The sequence below is a fragment of the Rhinoderma darwinii genome, chromosome 1 (assembly GCF_050947455.1).
Source record: "Rhinoderma darwinii isolate aRhiDar2 chromosome 1, aRhiDar2.hap1, whole genome shotgun sequence".
NCBI lineage: Eukaryota > Metazoa > Chordata > Amphibia > Anura > Rhinodermatidae > Rhinoderma > Rhinoderma darwinii.
This window is the reverse complement of record NC_134687.1, coordinates 304,300,281-304,318,738: the sequence shown is the minus strand read 5'-3', so window position 1 is coordinate 304,318,738 and position 18,458 is coordinate 304,300,281. Positions and strand designations below refer to the sequence as shown.

General features: G+C 42.1%; 1 protein-coding gene across 2 annotated transcripts in view; it reads left to right on the top strand.

Moving 5' to 3' along the window:
* Positions 1–18,458, top strand: part of POLRMT (RNA polymerase mitochondrial) — a 74,623-nt gene that overhangs the window by 33,414 nt on the left and 22,751 nt on the right. The gene's annotated exons all lie outside the window — the stretch shown is intronic.

Below are 18,458 nucleotides of genomic sequence, written 5' to 3'. Positions count from 1 at the left end.
TCCGTTCCCTTGCTTACTTCCGTTTCTCTACCATTTGTCTCTGAACCCCTTAACTTGCATGGTCTTTAATGAGCACAATTCTCACTCTCTCCCTGTACATAGTTTTTACATTTAGGTTATGTTTCTTCTGTACTTCACATTGCTGTATGTACCTGTTATTTGCTGGCATATGACTTGTAGAGCTTCTCTAAAATTTCACTATCTCCTTTGCTATGCAAACTATTGTGAATTTTTCTTTCTATAAATAAAGAATTGATAAAAAAATAAATAAAACACAAGCCCCAGAAGCAAAGAAGCACCTAGGGCATTTTGAGGCCTCTTTTTTTATTAGAATATATTTTAGGCAGCATGCCAGGTTTGAAGAGCTGTTGAGGTGCCAAAACAGTAGGAATCCCCCAAAAGTGACCCCATTTCGGAAACTACACCCCTCAAGGAATTCATTTATGGGTAATGTGACCATTTAGACCCCACAATTTCTTCACAGAACTTATTTGAATTGGGCTGGGAATTAAAAAAAATATATATATTTTTTTCCAATAATATGTAGTTTTGGCTCAAAATGTCTTATTTTCACAGGGAACAAAATACCCCATTTTGTTGCCCAATTTGTCCTGAGTGCAGCAATACCCCATTTGTGGTGATAAACTGCCGTTTGGGCCCATGGGAGGGCTCAAAAAGAAAGGAGCGCTATTTGTTCTTTGGAGTCCAGATTTTGCTAGATTGGTTTTCGGGTGCCATGTCGCATTTGCAGAGCCTCAGAGGTATCAAAGCAATGGAAACCCACCAGAAGTGACCCCATTTTAGAAACTACACACCTCAAGGAATTCATTTATTGGTGTTGTGACCATTTTGACCCCATAGTTTTTTCACAGAACTTATTTGAATTGGGCTGGGAATTAAAACAAAATTAATTTTTTCCAATAATATGTAGTTTTAGCTCAAAATTTCTTATTTTCACAAGAAATAAAATACTCCATTTTGTTGCCCAATTTGTTCTGAGTGCCGCAATACCCCATTTGTGGTGATAAACTGCTGTTTGGGCCCATGGGAGGGCTCAGAAGGAAAGGACCACCATTTGGCCTACTGGGGATTTTCTGGTTCTAAGTCATGTATGCAGAAGCCTCTGAGGTACCAGTACAGTTGAAACCCCCTTGAAGTGACCCCATTTTAAAACTACACCCCTTAAGGCATTCATCTAGGAGGTATAGTGAGCATTTTGACCGGAGACATACACCCCATAAACTGTAATGTGGGTTCTCACGGGTATGGCAATACCCTCAATGTGGCTGTTATCAGCTGCCTGGGCACACAGCAGGGCTCAGAAGGGAAAGATGAGGGGGATAAGCTGTGCAGAGGGCATCAGGGTAAGTAAAACTGGGGTAGATTAAAATTCAAGGGATTTATGATACATCTTAAAACACTCTTTCATACAGAGCCTTAGTTTTTCAGGACACGTGTCACATTGATATATTGTGTCCTCCCTTATCCCCCTCTTATAGCAGACTTTGCACCTCTTTTGACTTTTTCCCTTCTTGCCAGTTTGGGGAACTTCTCCTGGAAAGTGTTGCCCTGGTACGATGCGTGTGGCCTCGCTTCCAGAAGTACTGGGTGCCCCCCTTCCTGGTCCCTAAAAATTTGTTTCTTGATAACCACCTCTTGAAATTCCAGGAAAGTTCCCGTCTGGCCTGTACATCGACGTAGCACATACGCATTGTATAATGCCATCTGTATGATGTGCACGGCCAGCTTCTTATACAACACCGCATGGCGCTGTAGGGCTTCAGGGCTTGATCTGACAAGTCCACCCCTCCCATGTACCTACTGTTGTCCAGGATGCAGTCTGGTTTGGAGGTCTCTGTACTGGTACCTCGTACAGGTACATGGGTACTGGTGTGACATCTCTCTTGTCCTTGTACGTGACACACAATATGTTGCTGCTAGAGTGTGCCCTGCTCTCACCCCTTCTGAGTGTTTGCCCAAGCAGAGTCTTAGGGAGGCCTCTCAGATTTCTTCTAGCAGTGCCGCATGCCGCAGGACTTCTGGAAGCGAGGCAGTTGAAGAGTGGGAAGCTGGTATAAAAATTATCCAGGTAGAGGTGGTAACCTTGGTCCAGCAGTGGGTGCACCAAATCCCACACAATTTTTGCATTAACTCCCAGTAAGAGGGGGCATTCTGGGGGCAGAATACTGGTGTCCTTCCCTTCATTTATCCTAAATTTGTAGGTATACCCTGATGCACTCTCGCACAGCTTATACATCTTCACACCATACCTTGCCCTCTTACCCGGCAGGTACTGGCGGAATTGAAGCTTCCCTTTAACCGCTTCCCGACCGCCCACTGTATATTCACGTCGGCATTTGCTGGGCTCTGTGCAGCGCCGACGTGAATTCACTGTGGGTGTTAAAAGCGCGATCCGGGTGTCTCAGAGTAGCGCTGACACCCAGATCGCGCTGTTAACACCTGCCTCTGGTCCCGGAGACATGACCGGGACCTAATTGGTTCAAGTCCCGGTCATGTGATCGCGGGGAAAGATTGTTGTAGCAAAGAACTGGAACAACAAACTTTCCCGGGAACCGATTGCGGGTTCTGCAATCGGTTATAAGGCAGAACTGGAGGCCATACAACGGCCCCCGGGTCTGCCATGCACAGCAGCCTATGAGAACCAGCCGGAGGCCGGTCCTCATAAGCTTCCTGTCAGTGTGACGCTCAGCGTCACACTGACCGTTTATAATACGTTACACTACCTAGGTAGTGTAATGTATTATAGCAGCCATCAGTGCTGCCAGTCTTCAAGTAAAAAGTAAAAAATAAAGTAATAAAAATGTTTTATAAAAGTGTAAAAACAAGTAATAAAAGTTACAAAAACAAAAATGCTTTTTTTCCTTTTATTATAGGAAAAAAATGAAAATGTTAAAAAAAAGTACACATATTTGGTATCACCGCGTTCGTAACGACCCAAACTATAATATTATTTTTCCCGCATGGTGAACGGCGCAAAAAAAATAATTAAGAAACGATGTCAGAATCACAATTTTTTTGGTCATCAACCCTCCAAAAATATAGAATAAAAAGTGATCAAAAAGTCGCATGTACCCTAATATAGTACCAATAAAAACGACAACCCGTCCCGCAAAAAACAAGCCCTTACACAGCTTTTTTGCCTGAAAAATAAAAAAGTTATGGCTCAGAATATGGTGACACAAAAAATAAATAATTTTATCGAAAAGTGATTTTATTGCGCAAATGCCACAAAACATAAAAAAAACTATGTACATCTGGTATCGCCGTAATCGTATCGACCCGCAGAATAAAGTAAAATTTCATTTATAGCGCACAGTGAAAAGTGTAAAAAAGAATTTGTTTTTTTGTCACTTTGCTTGCCAAAAAAAGTAGTGATAAAAAAATCACATGTACCCTAAAATGGTACCAATGAAAACTACAGATTGTCCCGCAACAAATAAGTCCTCGCAAGGCTCCGATGAAGAAAAAATAAAAAAAGTTCTGGCTCTCAGAATATAGCGACAGAAATTGTGCAGTGTCCAAAAGCGGATAAGATCGGGCGCCATTTATCAGTGCGACATTGGCCACATATCTGCGGATTATTATTTATTTACCTAATTATTATACCCTCTTATTATGTCCTGATGTACTCTGCCCAGCTTACATATACCCCCACATCATAAACTGAAATACCGGCAAAACCCCAAACAGAACAGTTACCAAGCAAACTCTGCGCTCCAAAAGCCAAATGGCGCTCCCTCCCTTCTGAGCCCCACAGCGTGCCCAAACACCAGCTTACGTCCACATATATGATATATTATATTCGGGAGAACCCGCTCAACGTTGTATGAGGTATTTGTCTTCAGTGGCACAAACTGGGCACAACATATTGTGCGTTAAAATGGCATATCAGTGGAAAATTTAAATTTTCACTTTGCACCATCCGCTGCGCATTAACACCTTCGCACACCACGACTTAATAGCATGTCGTGGTGCGGGGGGTTATATATGGAGCGGGCTCATGCGCTGCGCCCGCGCCATATTCTGCAGGTGTCCGCTGTATATTACATCTGACACCCGGGACTAATGGACAGGAACAGCGACCGCGCTGTTACAGGAGCCTGTAAAAATTATATTATACTGCAATACATTAGTACTGCAGTGTATTGTACCAGCGACCTAATGATCGCTCGTTCCAGTCCCCTAAAGGGACTTTTGGGAGGTTTCCACTGTTTTGGTACCTCAGGGGCTTTGCAAATGATATGCATAATTTTTGCAAATTTTCTCTAAATTTTGGTGTTTTTCACAAATAAGCAATGAATTTATTGACCAAATTTTTCCACTAATATAAAGTACAATATGTCACGAGAAAACAATCTCAGAATCGCTTGGATAGGCAAAAGCATTCCGGAGTTATTACCACATAAAGTAACACATGTCAGATTTGAAAAAATGGGGCTGGTCCTGAATGCCAAAAGGAGCTAGGTCTTGAAAGGGTTAAAATGTACCAAGGACACATCAATAGAAATACAATTCTCGGGTGAATGCTTGGGAAAACCGGGCACTGAAACGGTTTAATAGGGGTCTCAGTTTATACAAACGGTCAAAGCTGGGGTCATCTCAGGGTGGGCACGGCTCATTATCCGTATAATGTAAGAAGCGAAGAATTGCCTAGTTTTTTTTTAGGTTCCAGTTCAGTTCTGAAGTAGACCCCTCAAAGTATTCACAACAGCATTTAGAAAGTTTATGAACCCTTTAGGTGTTTCACGGGAATTTAGAGCAAAGTACAGGTGAAATTTACATTTTCTTTTTTTTTTTTTTTTTGTCAGAAAATCCTTTTTATACCATTTTTATTTTTTTTATAACCCAAAAGGTTTTACCAGAGAAACGCAACTTAATACCTTAATACTTATTGCCCAGATTCTGCAGTTTAGAGAAATATCCCACATGTGGCCCTAGTGCGGTAATGGACTGAAACACCGGCCTCGGAAGCAAAGGCGCACCTAGTGGATTTTGAGGCCTCTTTTTATTAGGCATCACGTCCGATTTGAAGAGGTCTTGTGGTGCCAAAACAGTGGAAACCCCCCAAAAGTGACCCCATTTTGGAAACTAGACCCCTTGAGGAATCCATTGTAGTTTTTTTGGGGTGCATGCGACTTTTTGATCAGTTTTTATTCTATTTTTAAGTGGCATGGTGACTAAAAAACAGCAATTCTACTATTGTTTTTTTATTCTATTTTTTTTACAGCGTTCACCGTGCGCTATAAATGATATATTCACTTTATTCTGCGATACGATTACGGCGATACCGTATGTTTATAGTTTTTTTTATTTCTTATGGCGTTTGTACGATAAAATACTTTTTGTAAAAAATCATTTACTTTTTGTGTTACCTTATTCTAAGAGCCATAACGTTTTTATGTTTCCATCAATAAATCCGTGCGAGGACTTATTTTTTGCGTAACGAACTGTAGTTTCGATCAGTACCATTTTTCGGTACATGCGACTTTTTGATCTCTTTTTATTCCACTTTTTGGGAGGTGAAGTGACCAAACAATTGTGATTCTGGTACGGTTTATTATTTCTTTTACGGCGTTCACCGCGCGGCATAAATAACAAAATAATTTTGTAGTTCAGGCCGTTACGGACGCGGCGATACCAATTATGTATAGTTTATTTGTTTATATATTTTTATTAATAAAGGACTGATAAGGGAAAAGGGGGGATTTTTACTTTTATTACTTTTAAAACTTTTATTTTCTTATTTTTACACAACTTTTTTTAACTTTTTTTTAACTTTATTACTTTGTCCCACTAGGGGACTTGAGGGCAGGAGGCCCTGATCGCAATTCTAATATACTGCACTACAGGACCCACTAGGCTTCCGTCGATGGCATAGCCGGACGCCATTGTTAGGTGTCCGGTTGCCATAGTCACCATCGTCGGCCGTTATCGTGTAGCAGGCCGGCGATGGTAGCTTAACCCCTAAAAAGCCGCGATCCCTATTGAACGCGGCTTTTAAGGGGTTAATCAGCGGGGACACAGCGATCGGTCTCCGCTATAGGAGCTGCGGCAACTGCTGTACGAGACAGCAGCTGTCACAGCTCCTGTAGGCGTCGGGAAGACGGCCGAAATGGCCGTTACTCCCGCGAGGTAATCTGTCGCTGAGCGCGAATGGGATGGTCAGCGCGACGGAATATTACGTCGCTGAGCGCTAAGGGGTTAATGACCTAGCGTTCTTTTTCATTTTTTTCCTTTCCTTCCAAGAGTCATAACTTTTTATGTCGACAGCCATATGAGGGCTTGTTTTTTGCGGGACGAGTTGTATTTTTCAATTGCACAATTTTTGGGTGTATATATTTTATTGCTTAACCTTAATACATTTTTTTAGTGAAGGATTTGAAAAAAAAAATAGCTATTCCAGCATTGCTTTTCGCATTTCAAACTGTAGCCGTTCACTATGCGGTATAAGTAACATGTTAACTTTATTCCATGTGTCAGTACGATTACGGCGATACCCAATATGTAAAGGATTTACATGTTTTACTACTTTTACACAGTTAAAACCCTTTTAAACAAAATTCTTTGTTTTGGCATCGCCGCTTTCCAAGAGCCGTAACTTTTTTTTTATTTTGTTTGTCTGTAGCCAAATGAGGGCTTGTTTTTTGCGGAACAAGATGTAGTTTTTATTGGTATCAGTTTGGGGTACATGGGACTTACTGATTAACTTTTATTTTGTGGTGGGGGGGAATGGAAAAAAAAAGCATTTACGCCGTTGGTTTGTGTTTTTTTTTTTGCATGGCGTTCACCCGGCGGTTTAATATTAATGTTGATGAATATGGATTTACTTTATTTGGCCAAATAAACATGTTTTGTTATCATAAACATTGTTTACAAATTAATTGATTTCCTTAAGTTTTCTCTCAACAAATTATCCACCCTTAGCAGCCATCATAGCATTGCAAATTCTGGGCATTCTGTCGGTTAACTTGTATAAGGGTATGTTCACACGCACTAATTACGGACGTAATTCGGGCTTTTTTGCCCCGAATTACATCTGAAAATAGCGCCTCAATAGCGTTGACAAACATCTGCCCATTGAAAGCAATGGGCAGACGTTTGTCTGTTCACACAAGGCGTAAATTACGCGCCGCTGTCAAATAACGGCGCATAAATAGACGCCTGCGTCAAAGAAGTGACCTGTCACTTCTTTGGCCGTAATTGGAGCCGTTATTCATTGACTCCAATGAATAGCAGCGCCAATTACGTCCGTAATGGACGCGGCGTTCAAGCGCCTGCACGTGCCGTTACGGCTGAAATTACGGGTATGTTTTCAGGCTGAAACGTCCCCGTAATTTCAGCCGTTACGGACGCCCTCGTGTGAACATACCCTAAATCTTCAGCTCTGATTGCAGCACACTTCTCTTGTAGCAACACCTGTCCAGATGATCCGAAAGGAGTTCAATTGCAATTAGGACTCTGTGGTGGTCAAACCATGCTCTTCTGCACCTTTCGTCGTTCTTTTGACTGAACGTACTTTTTACAATGACAATAGGTATGTTTTGGATCATTATCTTGCTGTAGTGTGAAACCACCACCAATAAAACGGGGGTTGGAAGGGATGGAATGGCACACAAAGATGTTGTGGTAGCATTTGGAGTCCATGATTCCTTCGATTTTTAGTAAGTTACCAACTGCATCACCTCCGATACATCCCCAGACCATACCGCGTAACACCCTCCATGCTTGACTGTGGGCTGAATGTGAGCAGGAAGCATGCGCTCACCTGTTAGGGTATGTTCACACGCTTAACAAAATACGTCTGAAAGTACAGAGCTATATTCAAGGGAAAACGGCTCCTGATTGATTTTCAGCCGTTTCTTAAGCAACTAGCGATTTTTGCGGTGTTTTTTACGGCTGTTTTTGGAGCTGTTTTCTTATAGTCAATGAAAAGCTGCTCAAGACATGCACTTCTTTTTACGAGGCTTTTTTTTTTTTTTACACGGCCGTTTTTAAAAACTGCCACGGAAAAAACGCCCTATGGGAACGGAACGCCGTTTTTCCCATTTAAATCAATGGGCAGATGTTTGGAGGCGTTCAGCCTCCGCATTTTTAGCCATTTTTCAGGGCGTTTTTTGCCTGAAAAACCGCTTCAAATAGCCAGAGTGAACATCCCCTAACACGACAAACTAACTTTCGTCTCTTTGACCCAAATATTTCAAACTTCGATTAGTCTGTGAAAAGAACCTTCTTCCACTGGCTAATGGTCCAGCTCCTGTTCTTTTTCGCCCACAATAGCCTCTTCTTTGATTGGCCAAAGCAACTGGTTTCAGGTTGCAACACATCCCTTAAAGCCACTGACTACAAGGCGGCATTTGAGAGTTGCGATTGACACGCTTTTCTTCCTCGTTTCCATCACAGCACCACGGATCTTACAAGCGATTTTCAATCTGTCCTGTTTGGAATACACTCCCATAAATTTGTCCTACTGTTTTTTGGTCTCTGAAGGTTGTCAAGGTCGATCGTGTACAATCTTGTTTTCACCGTATTTCTTGAGGGTACACTGCATGCCACCAAGAGAAACCTTCTCCAGGCAGGTAATTTCCTGCATACTATGCTCTGCATTTCCACATGTTACTTTCTTTTTTCTTTTACTATATATTTTAACGCAATGTTCATTTAGACATACAATCCTGTATTAAATTCTTTGTATCGCTTGCTTTTCCACATGTTGCCCCTGCGTGTGCTCATATTTTGATGGCATATCTTATTTTCATGAAGAAACGGACTGTATCATTGCATGCAAAAAAAATACTTTAATAAAAATCTTTGAAACCAAAAATAACTTGATAAGAAAAGATGGAGATTCACTATAACGTCCTAAGGACCAGGCCTGTTTTTGGTTTCTCGTTTTCATTCTTTCCTCCCCTTCTTCCGAGAGCCATAACTTTTTTTTTTTATTATTTTTTTCCATCGACACAGCCGTATGCTTGTTTTTAGCAGTATGAGTTTTATTATTTAATGGTACCATATGATGTGCTGAGAAACTTTTAAAAATGATTCTGTGGGATGGCATGGGAAAAAAACGCTGTTACTCCAATTTTCTTTTTTTTTGGGGGGGGTTTAGTTTTTACAGCATTCACCGTGTGGTAAAAATGACGTGTGGGTTAATAAGATTTTGGTGCTACCAAATATACATACTTTTATGCTTTACTACTTTTACTAAATAAAAGCCGTTAGTAAAATGTTGTTTTGTGTCGGCATCTTCTGAGAGCTATAACTGTTTTATTTTTTTCCTCGATGGATCTGTGTGAGGGCTTGTTTCTTGCGGTTTGAGCTGTCGTTTTTATTGGAATACAAATAGCAATTCTGGCTTTTAACTTTTTACTGTATTCTTTGTGCGGGATAAATTATGTTATATTTTAATAGTTCAGACTTTTCCAGACGTGACCATACTAAATTATTTTTTTTTTTTTACTATTTTCATAGTTTTATTTTAATCCCTTAATGACTGTCCTTGCACTTTTTCATGGCGGTCATTAAGGCTACTTGTGCCACAGCACATAAGCCCAGTACAGGACACTAGGAACCTGCTTTTAACCCCTTCGCGCTCAGGTCAGTAATAGTACGTCCTGCTAAGTAGAACGTTCGCGCTCAGGTCAGTACTATTACTGACCTGAGTAAACACGGCGCCATCTTTCCCCGGCGCGTGTCTGAGCTGTGATACCTGCTGTTTCCGACAGCAGGCTATCACAGCTTAGTGTGCAGGGACCGATCGCGGTGGTCCCCGCCGATTAACCCCTTAGAAGCCGCGTTCAATAGCGATCGCGGCTTCTTAGGGGTTAAGCTGCCATCGCCGGCCTGCTACACGATAGCGGGCCGTGATGGCTACTATGGCAACCAGAATCCTAACAATGGACTCTGGCTACGCCATCGACGGAAGCCTAGTGGGTCCCGACAAAATCAGGACCCACTATGCTTGCTGTCAGCGAACAGCTGACAGCTCTAATACACTGCACTACGCATGTAGTGCAGTGTATTAGAATAGCGATCAGAGCCTCCTGCCCTCATGTCCCCTAGTGGGACAAAGTAAAAAAAGTGTAAAAAAGTAAAAAAAAGTTGTGTAAAAATAAGAAAATAAAAGATTTAAAAGTAATAAAAGTAAAAGTCCCCCTTTTTCCCTTATCAGTTCTTTATTATTAATAAAAATATATAAATAAACAAATAAACTATACATAATTGGTATCGCCGCGTCCGTAACGACCTGAACTACAAAACGATGTCGTTATTTATCCCGCGCGGTGAACGCCGTAAGAGAAAATAATAATAAACCGTACCACAATCACAATTGTTTGGTCACTTCACCTCCCAAAAAATGGAATAAAAAGAGATCAAAAAGTCGCATGTACCTAAAAATGGTACTGATCGAAACTACAGTTCGTTACGCAAAAAATAAGTCCTCGCACGGCTTTCCTGATGGAAAAATAAAACAGTTATGGCTCTTAGAATAAGGGAACACAAAAAGTAAATTATACTTTACAAAATGTATTTTATTGTGCAAACGCCATAAGACATAAAATAAAACTATAAACATCTGGTATCGCCGTAATCGTATCGCCCCGCAGAATAAAGTGAATGTCATTTATAGCGCACGGTGAACGCTGTAAAAAAAATTGAATAAAAAACAATAGTAAAATTGCTGTTTTTTTAGTCACCACGCCACCTAAAAATAGAATAAAAACTGATCAAAAAGCCGCATGCACCCCAAGAAAACTACAATGGATTCCTCAAGGGGTCTAGTTTCCAAAAAGGGGTCACTTTTGGGGGGTTTCCACTGTTTTAGCACCACAAGACCTCCTCAAACCGGACATGGTGCCTAATAAATTAAATTAAATTAATTAAATGTCACCTCTACTTTGCTCTAAATTCCTGTGAAACGCCTAAAGGGTTAATAAACTTTTTAAATGCTGTTGTGAATACTTTGAGGGGTCTAGTTTCTGAAATGGGGTGTTTGATAAGGGTGTCTAATATATGGGCCCCTCAAAGCAACTTCAGAACTGAGCTGGAAACTAAAAAATAAAATAAAAATGAGGCAATACTTCGCTTCTTACATTATACTGATAATGAGCCGTGCCCACCCCGAGATGACCCCAGTTTTGACCGTTTGTATAAACGGAGACCCCTATTAGACCGTTTCAGTGCCCGGTTTTCCCAGCATTCACCCCCGAGAAGTGTATTGAAAGGGAGGCTTCAATTCCGCCAGTACCTGCCGGGTAAGAGGGCAAGGTATGGCGTGAAGATGTATAAGCTGTGCGAGAGTGCATCCGGGTATACCTACAAATTTAGGATATATGAAGGGAAGGACACCAGTTCTCAGCCCCCAGAATGCCCCCCCTTACTGGGAGTTAATACAAAAATTGTGTGGGATTTGGTGCACCCACTGCTGGACCAGGGTTACCACCTCTACCTGGATAATTTTTATACCAGCGTCCCACTCTTCAACTGCCTCGCTTCCAGAAGTCCTGCGGCATGCGGCACTGCTAGAAGAAACCTGAGAGGCCTCCCTACGACTCTGCTTGGGCAAACACTCAGAAGGGGTGAGAGCAGGGCAAAATCTAGCAGCAACATATTGTGTGTCAAGTACAAGACCAGGGAGATGCCACACCAGTACCCATGTACCTGTACGAGGTACCAGTACAGGGACCCCCAAACTAGACTGCATCCTGGACTACAATAGGTACATGGGAGGGGTGGACTTGTCAGATCAAGTCCTGAAGCCTTACAGTACTTCTGGAAGCGGGGCCACAGGCATCGTACCAGGGCAACACTTTTTAGGAGAAGTTCCCCAAACTGGCAAGAAGGGAAAAAGTCAAAAGAGGTGCAGAGTCTGCTATAAGAGGGGGATAAGGAAGGACACAATATATCAATGTGACGCGTGTCCCGAAAAACCAGAGCTCTGTATGAAAGAGTGTTTTCAAATTTATCATCCATCCCTTTATTTTTAATTTACCCCAGTTTTACTCGCTCTGATCCACTTCGCACAGCTTACCCCTCCTCATCTTTCCCCTCTGAGCCTTGCTGTGTGCCCAGGCAGCTGATAACAGCCACATGTAGGGTATTGCCGTACCCGGGAGAGCCAACATTACAGTTTATGGGGTGTAGGTCTCCGGTGGCACATGCTGGGCACAATATATCGGACACTGACATGGCATATATATAGAAAATTGCAAATCTCACTCTGCACCAACTGCTGCACATTATCTTTTACACAATACCTGTGGGGTCAAAATGCTCACTACACCTCTAGATGAATTCCTTAAGGGGTGTCGTTTTTAAAACGGGGTCACTTCTCGGGGGTTTCAACTGTACTGATACCTCAGGGGCTTCTGCACACACGACTTAGCACCAGAAAATTCCCAGTAGGCCACATGGTGGTCCTTTCCTTCTGAGCCCTCCCATGGGCCCAAACGGCAGTTTATCACCACAAATAGGGTATTGCCACACTCAGGACAAATTGGGCAACAAAATGCGGTATTTTATTCCTTGTGAAAATAAGAAATTTTGAGCCAAAACTACCTCTTATTGGAAAAAATAAATTTTTTTTTAATTCACAGCCCAATTCAAATAAATTCTGTGAAAAAACTGTGGGGTCTAAATGGTCACAACACCCATAAATAAATTCTTTGAGGGGTGTAGTTTCCAAAATGGGGTGACTTCCATTGCTTTGATACCTTTGGGGCTCTGCAAATGCGACATGGCACCCGAAAACCAATCCAGCAAAATCTGGGCTCCAAAGAACACATAGCGCTCCTTTCCTTCTGAGGCCTCCCATGGGCCCAAACGGCAGTTTATCACCACAAATGGGGTATTGCCGCACTCAGGACAAATTGGGCAACAAATTGGGGTATTTTATTCCTTGTGAAAATAAGAAATTTTGAGCCAAAACTACCTCTTATTGGAAAAAAATTCATTTTTTTGAATTCACAGCCCAATTCAAATAAATTCTGTGAAAAAACTGTGGAGTCTAAATGGTCACAACACCCATAAATGAATTCCTTGAGGGGTGTAGTTTCCAAAATGGGTTCACTTCTGGTGGGTTTCCATTGCTTTGATACCTTTGGGGCTCTGCAAATGCGACATGGCACCCGAAAACCAATCCAGCAAAATCTGTGCTCCAAAGAACACATAGCGCTCCTTTCCTTCTAATACCTCCCATGGGCCCAAACGGCAGTTTATGGCCACAAATAGGGTATTGCCGCACTCAGGACAAATTTGGCAACAAAATGGGGTATTTTATTCGTTGTGAAAATAAGACATTTTGAGCCAAAACTACATCTTATTGGAAAAAAGTTTTTCTTTTTAAATTCACAGCCCAATTCAAATAAGTTCTGTGAAAAAACTGTGGGGTCTAAATGGTCACAACACCCATAAATAAATTCCTTGAGGGGTTTTGTTTCCAAAATGGGGTCACTTTTGGTGGGTTTCCATTGCTTTGATACCTCTGAGGCTCTGCAAATGCGACATGGCACCCGAAAACCAATCCAGTAAAATCTGGACTCCAACAAACACATAGCGCTCCTTTCCTTCTGAGGCCTCCCATGGGCCCAAACAGCAGTTTATCACCACAAATGGGGTATTGCCGCACTCAGGACAAATTGGGCAACAAAATGGGGCATTTTGTTCCCTGTGAAAATAAGAAATTCTGATCAAAAATGACATCTTATTGGAAAAATTGTCATTCTTTTAATTTCACAGCCCAATTCAAATACGCGCTGTGAAAAAACTACGGGGTCAAAATGGTAACAATAACCATAAATTAATTCCTTGAGGGGTGTAGTTTCCAAAATGGGGTCAGTTTTGGGGGATTCCTACTGTTTTGGCACCTCAACACCTCTCCAAACCTGGCATGCTGCCTAAAATATATGCTAATAAAAAAGCACCACCAAAATGCACTAGGTGCTTCTTTGCTTCTGGGGCTTGTGTTTTATTCCACGAGCGCACTAGAGCCACATGTGGGACATTTCTAAAAACTGAAGAATCTGGACAATACATATTTAGTAGTGTTTCTCTGGTAAAACCTTCTTTGTTACAGAAAAAAAATAGAATAAAATTGAAATTCAGAAATAAAAACGAAATTTGCAAATTTCACCTCCACTTTGCTTTAATTCCTGTGAAATGCCTGAAGGGTTAAAAAACTTTCTAAATGCTGTTTTGAATACTTTGAGGGGTCTAGTTTTTAAAATGGGGTGCTTTATGGGGGTTTCTAATACATAGGCCCCTCAAAGCCACTTCAGAACTGAACAGGTACCTTAAAAAAAAGGCTTTTGAAATTTTCTTAAAAATATGAGAAATTGCTGTTTATGTTCTAAGCCTTGTAACGTCCAAGAAAAATAAAATAATGTTCTAAAAACGATGCCAATCTAAAGTAGACATATGGGAAATGTGAACTAGTGACTATTGTGGGTGGTATAACCGTCTGTTTTTCAAGCAGATGCATTTAAATTCTGAAAAATGCTATTTTTTCTAAATTTTCTCTAAATTTTGCAATTTTTCTCAAATAAAGACTGAATATATCGACCAAATTTTACCACGAACATGAAGGCCAAAGTGTCACGAGAAAACAATCTCGGAATCGCTTGGATAGGTTTAAGCATTCCGACGTTATTACCACATAAAGTGAAATATGTCAGATTTGAAAAATGGGCTCTGAGCCTTAAGGCCCAAACTAGGCTGCGTCCTTAAGGGGTTAAGGGCGGGATCGAAGTTAGTTCAGATACCACTGTCTATAGCGGCTGTGGCATCTAACTGGTTTCAGAGAGAAGAGGCTCCCTCTGTCACCCCATTGGCAACCCCGCAAATCAATGGCAGCCAGGGGCCTAACAAGGGTCTCCAGGTCTGCCTTCAGTGTATAGTAAAGTCCCAGAGTAAGACTAATAAAAAAGGAAAAAAATGTTCATAAATTTACTAATAAATAAGTAAAAAATCCCAAGTAAAAAAAATAATTAAAAACACACTTTTTCCCCTTACAAAAGGCTTCATTATAGAAAAAAATGTAAAAAGCTACACATTATTGGTATCGCTGCATCTGTAATGTCCCGAACTATTACGTTTATAAAGTAAACGCCAGTTACTTTTTTTTTTTCTGGTCATCCTGCTTCCAAAAAAAAACCAGTGGTATGTATTTCTAAATTATATAAATAAAAACAAGTTCTACTGTAAAAAATAAGCCCTCATATAGCTACGTCGAAAAAATAAAAAAGGTATGGCTCGTAGTACATGGCGACACAAAAACAAACTTTTTTTTAAATAAGTGTATTTATTGTGCAAAAGTAGTCGAACATAAAAAAAACTATAAATTTTGGTATTGCTGCAATCATAACGACTTGCACAATAAAATTATATTATTTATACCACATGGTAAACTGTATAAATTCAAGATGCAAATAAGAATGGCAAAATTATTATTTTTTTTACATTACCCCCCCCCCCAAAAAAAAGTTTAATAAAAGTTAATCAATAAATTATATGATCCCGAAAATGGTGCCTTCAAAAAACATACTACCACAAAAAACAAGCCTCACACGGCTAAGTCTACACAAAAATAAAAAAGTTATTGAACTTTTGAAATGAGACGATCAAAAATCGGTCAGCAACACCTTACATATTAGGGATAACTACCCTACTCCGTCCCAGGAGGAAGTATCTTGCCACCGATGCCATCCTCGTTTTTTGCAAACTACATTTTAACTCGAGGAGCTCCTCTCAAAGGAATGGAAGCACTCTGAAAGGTACTTAACAGTCTCCAAATGGACAGATATGCTTTTCCCATTTCCAGAGGATTTGGTCACCAATTGGGCACTCTCTCCTCCAGTGGTTTCGGAACCACTGGAGGAGAGAGTGCCCTCCAGCACCACTCATCGGTGTTTCACCCGATAAAGATCGGGTTCACTGTTAAGATCTGTTTTTGTGGTGGCAGGGTCTACCCTGCGCCCAGCATTGGCTTTTTCCTGGGTCAGCAAAGCTTGAGGGAGCATCGCAGGAAGACTTAAATGATCTAGCCTCTCCAGTACTACATGCCTCAAAAAGTTTTTGTGTGAGGACTCCCTTGAGGAGTCCTGTTTTGTCAGCAGTGCAACAGTTAAAACTAGGTCGCTATCTGCCGTTCTGTGTGGCTTAAATCTTGGGCAGCGGACCCTGCCTCATTAAAGGCCCTCAATGGCTTTTATTTTGCTGGGGGTAGACTTTTTGGCAAGCACCTGGACGAAATTATATCTGAGACCACTGGCAAAAAAAATTTTCTTTTTCCTCCGAACCGTCCTCAATGACAACAGCCTTCCCAATGTTCTCAGAGACTTAGTTCCTTTTGTATTTCCTCCTCTCAGACATTAGAGAGGAAGTTTCGCCGACCCGCTCATTTTGGATGTAGGCCCCTGAAAGTCTCTACTTCCAAAACCTCTTCAGTCCGAAGCGGTCTCCCCACTCGAGCCTTCTCCTTGTGTGGGGGGAATACCTATTTTCTATTAGGCGATATAGCTTGCTCACGTGAATGATGACTGGGTTCAAAAGGTGGCTCTTTTTTGCCAGAATGCTGCCTGTTCCATCTGCTTTTGCATGCATGTGCTAGGCAAGTTGGTGTCAGCCTTAACACGCGCCTTTCCAGAAGAAAACTCTCGCACTTTGGGACAAATCACAGACTTCCCTGGACAAGTCAATCCTCCTGCCCCCACAGGTTCATCAGGAGTTGCTCTCGTGGAGAACCTCCCCAATCATCTTTCAGGGCCGGTACTTCTTGCCTTTCTATTGGCTTGTCATCTCGATGGATGCCAGCCTCTCCGGTTTGGGGGGGGGGGGGGCAGTGTTCGACCATAACACGTTTCAGGGATGGTGGTTGAAGGAAGAAGCTCTGTTACAGATTAATCCTCTGTAATTGAGGGCCATCTTTTTAGCCCTCTCACATTGGGCCATTCTTCTCCAGGATCATCCGTTCAGGGTTCTGACCAACAACGCCACGGCAGTCGTCTATTTGAACCATCATGGCACCAGGAGCCAGGTGGCAATGTGGAAGTCCAGGATTCTGCACTCGCAGAGCATCATGTCCCAGCTCTTTCTGTGGTCCATGTGCTCCATTTCTAGATTTTCCACCAAATCGGACAGAAGTGGGGCTCTCCAGATGTGGACCTCTTTCCATCTCGGCTTAACCACAAAGTTCCCCTCCACGTGGCCAGGGCTTGGGATCCATGGTTCTAGCTGTAGATGCCCTGGTCACTCCTTGAAAAGGGTTCTCCCTTCTTTATCTCTTCCCTCTTCTTCCGCAGCTGCCCAAGGTTCTTGGGTAGATCAAGACAGAGGGCATTTCGCAGATCTGGTGGCTCCATACTGGACTTATCAGGCCTGGAATGCCGTCCTCTTCAATCTATTTGCGGACGCGATATCTGCTGTTTCACCCCACTTTACTCCAGTTGCGTTTAATTGCATGGCTGTCTATGCTAAGGTGTTAAGCGTCAGCGTTTTTTTCAAATCGGTTATCCAGACAATGCTCAAAGCCTGTAAACCACAATCGGCCAAAGTATATCACCGCACATGAAAGGCTTTTTTCCATTGGTGTGAGCAGCACAGTTTCCATCCATTGGTCTGTTCCACCCCCATCATCTTGTCCTTTCTGCAATCCGATCTGGATCAGGGGCTTGGCCTTGCCTCTCTCAAGGGCCAAGTCTACGCTCGCTTTCCTTTTTCAGTGAACGCTGGCTTTTTTCCTAGATAAAAAGCTTTTTGCAGGGTGTGGCTCATACTGCCCCTCCCTGTCAACATCTCATTGAGCCCTGGTATCTTAACCTTATCCTGAAAGCACTTTAGGCTTATCACTTCAAGCCATTGCATGACATTTTGCTTCAGCTTTTCTGGATGGTTGAGTTTCTTGTGGCCATTTCTTACATTAGACGGGTTTCTGAGCTGGCTGAACGTTCCTGTAAATCTCCCATTCTAGATATCCAAATGGATATGGTGCGGTGCCGAAGGTGGTTTCTGCCTTTTTAGATCAAGGCCATTTCCGCTTCTTTTTCGCCTCTTCCTCCCATCTGCAGGAGCGCGCTCTGCAGGGTCGGCTGCAAGTACCTAAATGCATGGTTCAGATGCTATGACACTTTATTTGTGATTCTCAGAGCAGTGCAGGGGTTTGGCCGATTTTGAATGCTTCTTTGGCTTGGTGGCTTCTGGCTGCATTTATTTAAGCCTACCGGTGCAAGGGTAAAGGTTTTCTCTTTGAGGATACTCCCCCATTCCACACCAGCCGTTACTGCATCCTCGGTGGTACGGCACCAAGCGTCGGGCTCCCAGGTTTGAAAGGCTACAACCTGGGCTTCGGTGCATACGTTCGAAGTTCTACAAGATTCATACAAACGCTTCCTCCGATGCCAGCCTGAGTTGCGAAGTACTCCAAGCTGCTGTGCGTTAGGCAGGTG